Consider the following 8,671-nt stretch of genomic DNA (forward strand, 5'->3'; position numbering starts at 1 on the left):
TGCTGGGACGCTACCTCAAGTGCTGACCCCCCACCCATGGCTGGTGGATGGAAGTCACCTCAAGTGGTGAGCCACCACCCATGGCTGGTGGGTGGAAGTCACCTCAAGTGGTGAGCCACCTCCTACAGCTTGGAACAGTACAGGAAAGGATCTGCCAGTGAGATTCGAACTTGTTGATGTAAGCTGTCAAGGCAGCCCTCGTATCCAAAGCAGTATTGATATCCCTGCTTGTTCTCACCTGCTGGGCAACAGATCACCTTCTTGTCTCCTCATGTACATAAGGGGGAAGAGTTCTGTAATCCAGGGCAGGAGAACCCAGGCAGGGCTGATTACATTGCTTGGGATTTCAGCGCAGCAGAGGCAGCGTTGACGGCTTACTACAAAAAATTAGGAGCTCACTAGAGTTCAGTACTATTCCAAGCTACACCACTTGATGTGTTTTCAGTGCATCCACCTCATCCCTGTGACCTCGAACCCACAAAAGCCCAGGCTTGCTGATTGGCTGACCAACGCTTGCATTTCTGCGCTTGCAGCATTACTAAAGAAGACCATACATACACTTCAACCTGCCTATAGACAATCTGACCAATGATGGCCACCATGAGGGTTGATTGTACATCTGTGTGATGTGTGCGTGGACCAGTTCCTCGACCAGGCTGGATGTTCAAGTATTGTTCTCCTAAAGACTAGGCAGGGGGGTGTGACCACGGATAATACAAGTTTATGTGTTTCTGTACCAGAGATTGCTCCACAGTCATATCTTCTGACCACTCGTGTCCTCATGGGTGGCCCTCCTCCGCTATGGAGAAGATCTTCTGTACGAATAGTCTTCTATACAAAATATATCACTAACCGCGCAGAAAAGATTGCTCAAAAAACATTCAATAATGCCAAATATTATTAAAAACAGATTTTGTAGGTGCCCAATGTCCACAATTGTAAAAAGAGAAAACGGACGAGGAATTCCATCTCTATGGTATCGAAAATTGGCCTTTGATTGTCTCTGGGAAGCCATTTTTATTGAGCCCAATGGTTTCTTACCTCGATCTCTGTCCTTCCTGTAGTTACGTCTCTGCCCCTGTCCCCCGTTTGTCTTTATTTCTACCCCAAAAAATTAAAAATAACCATCCAACCCATCAGTTTCCACCAGTTCCAGGTTCTGAATTCTCAGATTCTCCATTTATACAGCTCGCCATCAGCTCGAGTCATCCCACCTGGATGACTGAAGCCAGGAGCTAAAAAGAAAACCATTTTATTCACATTATTATTATTATTAATAACAATCATTTTTATATATTTTTTTAATTGTTTTCCAGTTTGATATTTTTTTAATGTAATTGTAGCCTGTTTTTTTGTTGTGTCGCGAAGCCATGCGGCATGGGGGTGGCCAAACTCCGGCCCTCCAGCTGCGGTGGAAGGGCCGCACGGTCCCGAAACGTTGCTTAGGAGATGTGTATCATCACAGTCCATAAACACTATTGACTTTACTACTTTTTGGAGTGCGAGTGACTACTTCCATTCATCCAGCTGCGGTCTAACTACAGATCCCACGAGGCTTTGCAAGATTCTCTCAGCCACAGCCACGGAGAGAGACGCCTCATGGGATTTGTAGTTTCACCACAGCTGGGGGGCCGGAGTTTGGCTACCCCTGCCATACGGTCTGCAGATGTTCTGCTAACACACACACACGCACCTCTAATCGATATTTGATTGAATCTCTTGTGTTCTGGAACAAGGAAATCTCAACGCTAAATGTAACGACCGGTCTGTTTACAGTCCATCACTGTCCGTGCCTGGGCCTCCCAGCCACAGGGTGGCGACGTTCAGCACTGCACTAAACCCCCCCATTTCCTCTTTTTACCCTTAAATATGTCTGTAACGGGGGAACAGTCTGCGTCTCGGCCGGCGTTCCTCATGAAATCGATGATTTTTGGTTTGCTCAGAATGTTTGTATGTTAGATTGTGTAATATGATCATACCGCGGCGAGGGGGTTGGGGGGAGGGGGGAAATCCTCTCGCCGGGGCTGTTTTGCACATCTGTTTTGTACTAGATTTGATCATTTTTGTATCTCTTGTGTTGCCAAATTGATTAGTGGTTGCGGCCCGAACACTGGGGGGCGGACGCGTCTTCACGTGATTCGACGTCGCAGCCGATCGGGCCCCCTCCTGTTTTGTGTGTGTCGCGGTCGCTGGTGATCCCAGCAGCCGTTTTCGGATCTCTGCTTGTTTTGCACGCCTGTTCAGTTTTAATTATTTTTACTGTAATTGTTCTTTAAAAAAAGAAAAGGGAATTGACTCTCTGTCCATATGTGTGTTTCCTGTATTGATAGACTATCAGAGGCAGACTGAGCCTGATTACCAATAAGGTGGCACTTTAGAATGCCTACACTGTCTCTCTGTACTGCCCGGAAACGACCTGAGCTTGTTCCCTCGGGGGCGGGAACCTCGGCCCCTTGCCAGGCCATGCCGTGTACAGCGAAGCATGCTCTAGTGAGATCATCTCAGAATGGAGGCAGCGGTTCAGTCTTCAGTCGTGTGTAAATATGTCACGCTGCCTCACCGCCAAATCAGTGTGAGATCTCCTGATGATGACAACCAATAAAAAAAAAAACAATGGTGAATCCTTCCTTGTGTGTCTCTCTTTGTTCAGCTATTCGGATCTCGCTCTGCTTAAAGGCCGGCTCCACTTTTCACGCCATTCTTTCTCCCCACTGCCACTGTAAAAGAAAAAGAAAATCCCATGATACCGTATTTTGCGCTCCATAAGGCGCACCGCACCATAGGACGCAGGGAGGGTAGGGGGTTCTGTGTAGTTCCTGACAGCTGAGACAGGGGGCGCTGTGATTACACAGAACAGACGAAAAACCGACGTTCTTCGTCTATGGTGAGCTCCTATGCCGCGGTCACGGGTCCCCCAGAGGAGCGGGGGGACACCTAAAACCATGGCGGGGGGGCCCGGACGTGATCGCCGCCGCCGCTGCTCGATTTGATACAAGTGATCTGATTAGATCACTTGTATTAAACGTGCGGCGGCTCCACGCTGTACATTTAGCTCCGCTTGTCCGGAGCAGGGCTAAATGTACAAAAAAAACTACTCGCCCGGCGCCCCGAAACGGCATGTCCCGGGCGTCGGGCGATAGCGACTCGCTCCATAAGACGCACAGACATTTTTGCCCGCCTTTTGGGGGGGAAAAAAGTGCGTCTTATGGAGCGGAAAAAATACGGTAACTTTTTTTTTTTCTGGCAGCGCCTCTGAAAACTCGGGTCCGTCTCCTTCCTAGGTGGTGTTGGTAGATGGTCCTTACTTGTCCTCCTTGTTCTTGGAGAAAGACTCACAGGAGAAGGCCGAGGAGGGCCAAGGGGGATTGAAACGAGCCTCCCATGAAATGCGGTGGCCCATCAAATTCCATTTTGGGTCCGTTTTTTTAGCTGCCATTCCCTACCTGTGTTTGCTTGACCAGGGCAGGGGCAGCCGTATGGGAAAAATAAAGTTTATTAAAAATACTTTAAAAATTGAATAGTTTGAGTAATTGAAAATAGAAATATGTTCTTGTGAATAGAGGAAGGGGGATGTTTAGAGGAAGGGCGTGAATAGAGGAAGGGGGATGTTTGCTCATGTTCCATACAAACTATGATTCAGTGGGCCTCTGCCCTGTATAACCCAAACTCCTCAGAGTCTTTCTTCATGACAGAATGACATAAAAGCGGATAGTTGAGGGAGATAGAGGTGAAGGAGGAAGGGAAAGAGGGGGTAGAGGAGGAGAACAAGGTGAAGACGGAAGGTGAGGAGCAGTGACAGGAGGAGGTAGAGAAGGGGAAGGAGGGGGAAATGAGGTTGCATTAGCAAGGCTTGCCACCTATTCTGACTCCGATTGTTGTGATAGCGATGTATCCCTTGCTGAGACCTCTATGCCTGGCCTGTATAAGCAGATTCAATCACTGAGGACAATCCTTATCAGATAGCTGAACTCACCAAATACCGTTTTCATCCACAAGGGTTGCTTTATTCTGAACATCAGGTTACAGCAGATGTAAGGACACAACAGATGAATGAGTAGTGGTATTTATGCGGTCACAAGATGATAACGTCGTAGCGTACTATGTGGAATACATGTTTCCCTTTTACATGTGGCCTGTTAGCTGTGGCCATGACACAGGAAGTACTGACCAACAAGAAGGGTGAGGCATTACACACAGGAAATGTGTCATAGATCAGGGAAGGGAACATAAAAAAACAGGTGCATTACCACGAAGGGTCACTAGATGGCAGCATGATAACTAAATACAAAAATATCCATAGGCAAACTGATCTAAGGGAACAACTATATAAATTCTTAACTATATAAAACTTTTATGCCCCATTGGGGAGGCACACCACCTATACTTCCCTCTTATAGGCTTGCCTGTCTTTTTTTTTTGGAGGACGGTCCTGATTTAGCAAACGGGGGCACCCTAAGGCCATAGGATTCTACACCTAATATTTGTTGCTTGCCCCTCCCCCTTGGTCGTAGAATTTCCCTCCTTTACTGCTGCTTGCCCTTCCTCCTGCATTGTGGAAAGACGGGGCAGCTTACGGCCATAGGTCTCCCCCTGCAGCTAGACCTGCCCGTGCCATTGACTGTATTGGAATGCATTTCTACTTCAAGATGAAGCCTACAAAAATGGCCCAAAGTTTTTTTTTTTTCTGTGATGGGATCTCTGGCTCCTGTGGGCAGCTGTATAACCCAAAGGTTTCGGATTCCCTGTGTCCAGCAATTGATGAGTAAAATAAATTTGGGCTGATATTGGGTTTTAAAGGCAACCCGTTGGACAGAAATTAGGAGCAGCCATTTCTGAGCTGTTTGACATTGGAAGGTTCTTATCCTTATACTTCCAACCTTCTATCATTTACAGATTAGATCTTATATACTTTTAATTAGGGATGCACCGATATATCGGCCCGCCGAAACATATCGGCCGAAAATGGCACTTTTGGCTAAATGCTGAAAGTGCCATTTTCCTGCCGATCCATCGGCGCATCCGTGATTTATTTCCTCCCCGCTGGGCGCTGCTCTGTGTCCCAGCGGTGGAGGTAAGAAAGTGTGACAGCCGGCGGAGCGCTGCGGGAAGAGAGCGCTATGAGCGGCCGGTGTCTCTCCTCTCACACCGCTCAGCCTCCTATCACAGTCTGGCAGAACGGTGTGTGGGCGGAGACAGCACGCGCTGTCACAGGAGGCTGAGCTCTCCTCCCCGCACCGCTCGCTTAGCCTCCTGTGACCGTGTCAGAGAGGAGAGCGGTACAAGCAGTCATGTGATCTGTGATTGATTGCTGAGTGTAGATAATTGAGGATAGTGTATGGTGACTATATCCTCAATTATGAATGGGAAGTGATCTACATCCCCTCCTACATCACTTCCTGTTCATTCATGATTGTGGTTATAGTAAACATACTTTGTCCTCATGTTATGAATGTTCAGGAACACTCAGTATAGAGGATTCCTGTTCATTGATAACGGGGGCTGTGTGTCTCTGAGGGCTCTGTGTGTCTCTGAGGGCTCTGTGTGTCTCTGAGGGACTCTGTGTGTCTCTGAGGGCTCTGTGTGTCTCTGAGGGATCTGTGTGTCTCTGAGGGATCTGTGTGTCTCTGAGGGCTCTGTGTGTCTCTGAGGGCTCTGTGTGTCTCTGAGGGCTCTGTGTGTCTCTGACGACTCTATCTGTGTGTGTCTGAGGGCTCTGTGTCTCTGAGGGCTCTGTGCGTCTCTGAGGGCTCTGTGCGTCTCTGAGGGCTCTGTGCGTCTCTGAGGGCTCTGTGCGTCTCTGAGGGCTCTGTGTGTGTCTCTCGGAGACACACAGCCTCTGTTATCAATGATCAGGAATCCTCTATACTGAGTGTTCCTGAACATTCATAACATGAGGACAGAGTATGTTTACTATAACCACAATCATGAATGAACAGGAAGTGATGTAGGAGGGGATGTAGATCACTTCCCATTCATTCATAATTGAGGATATAGTCACCATACACTATCCTCAATTATCTACACTCAGCAATCAATCACAGATCACATGACTGCTTGTACCGCTCTCCTCTCTGACACGGTCACAGGAGGCTGAGCGAGCGGTGCGGGGAGGAGAGCTCAGCCTCCTGTGACAGCGCGGGCTGTCTCCGCCCACACACCGTTCTGCCAGACTGTGATAGGAGGCTGAGCGGTGTGAGAGGAGAGACACCGGCCGCTCATAGCGCTCTCTTCCCGCAGCGCTCCGCCGGCTCTCACACTTTCTTACCTCCCCGCTGGGACACAGAGCAGCGCCCAGCGGGGAGGAAATAAATCACGGATGCGCCGATGTATCGGCAGGAAAATGGCACTTTCAGCATTTAGCCAAAAGTGCCATTTTCGGCCGATATGTTTCGGCGGGCCGATATATCGGTGCATCCCTAATTAAAAGTATATAAGATCTAATCTGTAAATGATAGAAAATGATAGAAGGTTGGAAGTATAAGGATAAGAACCTTCCAATGTCAAACAGCTCAGAAATGGCTGCTCCTAATTTCTGTCCAACGGGTTGCCTTTAAAACCCAATATCAGCCCAAATTTATTTTACTCATCAATTGCTGGACACAGGGAATCTGAAACCTTTGGGTTATACGGCTGCCCACAGGAGCCAGAGATCCCTGTGACTAAAACGCTTACAAGCAAGTATATCCCTGCACTGCTAGGTGGGTGCCGAGGATGTACCACTGGCTGAAGTTGGCCCAGTATGCACGGTGATCAAAAAATAAAGCTGTTGCTGAAAATAAAAAAAAGGTACCTCAGCCACATCTTCTGGAATGCACAGGTGTTGTCACCGTGCCTCATAGCTGCCTCCTGGGATAGCTGCGGGTGCTCAAAATCTGCAATGGGCTGGAGGTGCATTATCGGGATTTTGAGCACCCCCCATAGGGAGTGGGGAGGTACGGCGCCATCACCAACACCTCCCAGTGTTGGTGTTGGCGCCGGGCCAAGTATTTTTGGGTTTTGTTTTTTTTAGAAACAGATTTGTATCTATCATCCTTAGAGGGACACAGCTCTGAAGAGTTCTGAGACGTAGGGTTATGCTGCTGCCTTCAGGAGAGCTGGACACTAGGCAAAAAAAAGAATTAAAAGCCTGCCACTTTAAGGACATAACACCTCACACCGGGCAGTTTGGCTTAGTGTCCTCAGGAGAATGGATGTCTCCTCTTACAGGTTTCTTTTCCCCAGTGGCGTCACAAGGGGGTTGAGGCCCACACCGGGGCCACACCATTGCAGAGGTGTTCACCCCCTCTAAATTAAAGTCGGGAACTCTATCATGGACCTGAGAGCCCGACAGTGTCAGGAGAGAGGAGGGGACCCGGCGGCATACCTCATCCCACCGGGTGAACCTCCCCTCCTCTCTCTGACGGCATCCATCACCAAGATGGCCGCCGTCAGGCATCAATCAGATGGCCAGGCATGCGCGATGACGACACGGCGGGGTGTCACCCGGCCTCGGGACGACCCCTGATTATTTTAGTTTATTTTGTTTTCCGCGTTGAAGATTCTACTGCAAAGAGCCGCTAGTTGATTCATGCCGAAATATTATTAAATCCTGGAAGAGTGTCTCTAGCTAGCCGACAAAACTGAGAGATTCAGGCCGGGTAAGTTAAATCCTGGAAGTCCCTCCAGGTTGTCATGGAGAAAAACTGTTATTGTTTATTTCCCTCCTTTGTCGCCATGGATACCGATGACGCCGTATTCACTCGGGAAGGAGCGGCAGCACTCGTGAAAGTTGCACGGCGACCAGACATTGGGTGACAATTATCTAGGTATACGGGGCGTGCACTCTGTCCACCATCCCTGGATCTGGAGGACTACCAAATATTCACTGGAGATAAACCAATCACTAGGTTTACTTTATATACATGTAACTAAGGAAAGGCCAACCAATTTTGGGTTACGGTGCACCTGGGGGTGAGAGTGCATGCTCACCAAGGACATAAAACTGAATGGGCACAAGAGCCATCCAATGTTTCTGACAGGAAACAGGAAGTGATCTTTTCTTTAACCACTTGCTGACCGCGGTGTTACACCCCCTTCCTGTCCCGGCCATTTTTCAGTGTTCAGCGCTGAGGTACTTTGACTGACATTTATTCCGTCATGCGACGCTGTACTGAAATGATTTTTATACCATTTTTTGGGGGGGCAGATAGAGCTTTCTTTTGGTGGCATTTAATCACCACTGGGGGCAGTGGCGTAACAATCACCATAGCGACCCAGGCGGCCGCTATGGGGCCCGGGGCACAGTGGGTCCCGGCCAGATGCCGTGTGGGCCGCCTGGGTCGCTATGGGATTCTCTGCTGGTGGCTTTCACTGGTGGCTGAAGACAAACACACCTCTGTTTAGATCACTGACAGTAATCTGTGCAGCAGCGCGTTCCTCTCCACAGAGTCAATGAGAGGCGGCAGTGGAGGAGTAGGCAGGGCCCGTGGTTGGCAGCAGGGGAGGAGGCGGGGTGCGGTGACAAAGAAGGAGGCGGGCCCGCTGGAGAAGGAGGCGGGCCCCATCAGCGAGCGTGGAGGCGGACAGGTAAGGAGTGCGACCAGCCCACCTGAGGGTGACCCTGCAGAGCCCACCATAGAGTGTCTATAGTGGGCTCTGCAGGGTCACCCTCAGGTGGACTGTGTGGGATCTA

Source organism: Nanorana parkeri, unplaced genomic scaffold, assembly GCF_000935625.1.
Source record: "Nanorana parkeri isolate BGI_ZX_2015 unplaced genomic scaffold, ASM93562v1 scaffold1799, whole genome shotgun sequence".
Lineage (NCBI taxonomy): Eukaryota > Metazoa > Chordata > Amphibia > Anura > Dicroglossidae > Nanorana > Nanorana parkeri.